The sequence below is a fragment of the Psammomys obesus genome, unplaced genomic scaffold (assembly GCF_907164565.1).
Source record: "Psammomys obesus unplaced genomic scaffold, mPsaObe1.curated_primary_1811, whole genome shotgun sequence".
NCBI lineage: Eukaryota > Metazoa > Chordata > Mammalia > Rodentia > Muridae > Psammomys > Psammomys obesus.
Genome location: NW_026596131.1, coordinates 2,736,318 through 2,737,608, shown reverse-complemented (window position 1 = coordinate 2,737,608; position 1,291 = coordinate 2,736,318). Strand labels below are relative to the sequence as shown.

General features: G+C 45.9%; 1 protein-coding gene across 1 annotated transcript in view; it reads left to right on the top strand.

The window, feature by feature from the left end:
- The first annotated feature begins 1,181 nt into the window (after positions 1-1,181).
- Tex2 (testis expressed 2) overlaps positions 1,182-1,291 on the top strand; it is a 113,271-nt gene continuing 113,161 nt past the window's right edge. Inside the window, exon 1 of the mRNA XM_055592165.1 lies at positions 1,182-1,201. The gene's annotated coding sequence lies outside the window, so the exon portion shown is untranslated. The remainder of the gene's footprint in view (positions 1,202-1,291) is intronic.

Here is a 1,291-nt window from a genome sequence, read left to right as displayed (position 1 = left end):
ATACATTGTCTCACTGGTCAGAGAATAAGGCTGACTTCCTTAAGTACTAGGCTACCACCTGGCCTTTACTCCAGTCTTTGCTTTGTCCTCTGTTGGTTCTAGGGCTTGTCTAAATTTCTTGCTATGCCCCATGCAGGGAACGGGCTTCCTTTGTGGTCTCTAGATTTACTAAGTAACAAGTGCCTGAAACATATTACAGAGTTTGATTACACAGAGGAGCCTAGCTTTACTTTTGGCAGTTGAGTTTTAATTTCACAGCTATGATAGACTCAAAAGAATTTTGCCTTTGGAGCCTTCCCTGTCGGAATCTCCTGGGGAAAGAATGTTGAAAAAAAAAAAAAGTTCCAGATCCATTCAGTCTTATCGAATCTGAGACTTTGGTAGGACTTAGGAATCTGCATGCTAAAAAATGCTAAAATCCTCTGAGACGGTCTGATGCTGAAGTTTGGGACCCACTCGTTTAGAAGGCAAAGCCGATAGGCAGAGAGCGCTGTCACAATCTGCCAATATGCTTTGCGGGTTCTGCCTGGCTGCCCTCTACACCCTCCTTCCCTCCCTCCACCCTGTAAGTAATTGATGAATGTAAAAATAGCCTTCCATTCCAAGAAGCCCAGTTTAAGTGAAAACTCATCTTTAAAAGTCACTTTCCTTCTCTTGTCCCCAGACACCGTCTCTAAGGTAATAAAGTTATGTTGTCCAGGTGTGGTGGTACCCATAGTCCTAGCGCTAGGAGGTAGAAGCAAGAGGCTAAGGGTTCGAGGCTATCTTCAACTACATATCAAGTCTGAAAACAGCCCGATCTACAGGAGACTATGTATCAAAAAAAAAAAAAAAAAAAAAAAAAAAAAACCAAGATCATAATATAACATTACATATTTGCGACACACGAGTTCTAGGCGCTAATTCTACTAATCATTTTGGGATTGGTCGTTATGGTCAGGTGTGGAGGAGGAGGAGCTCGGAAATGTAGTTTCTGCAACTGGCAGGGACTGATGTGTCCGACTGCCTCCTAAGATCCCCGATTCGTTGGAATCTGCCCAGCCAGCCAGTTCCTATTTTCGCAACCTCAGTTTCCCTCCGTTGGAGGCACTTGTTGCTAAATTGCAGGAAGAGGAAATTAAGAAACGAAAAGGACTGTGTTAAGCGCCTCAGCCTCACTGGGAGAGAGAAACTCCCGTCCCTCCCACTGAGACACCGCCAGGTAACTCGCAGCAATTCGCCGCCGCCCCTACTTTCCAGTCGGCTGCAGCGCATGCCCCTTTAACAGCCCTGACCAGCCGCTGGCCGAGCC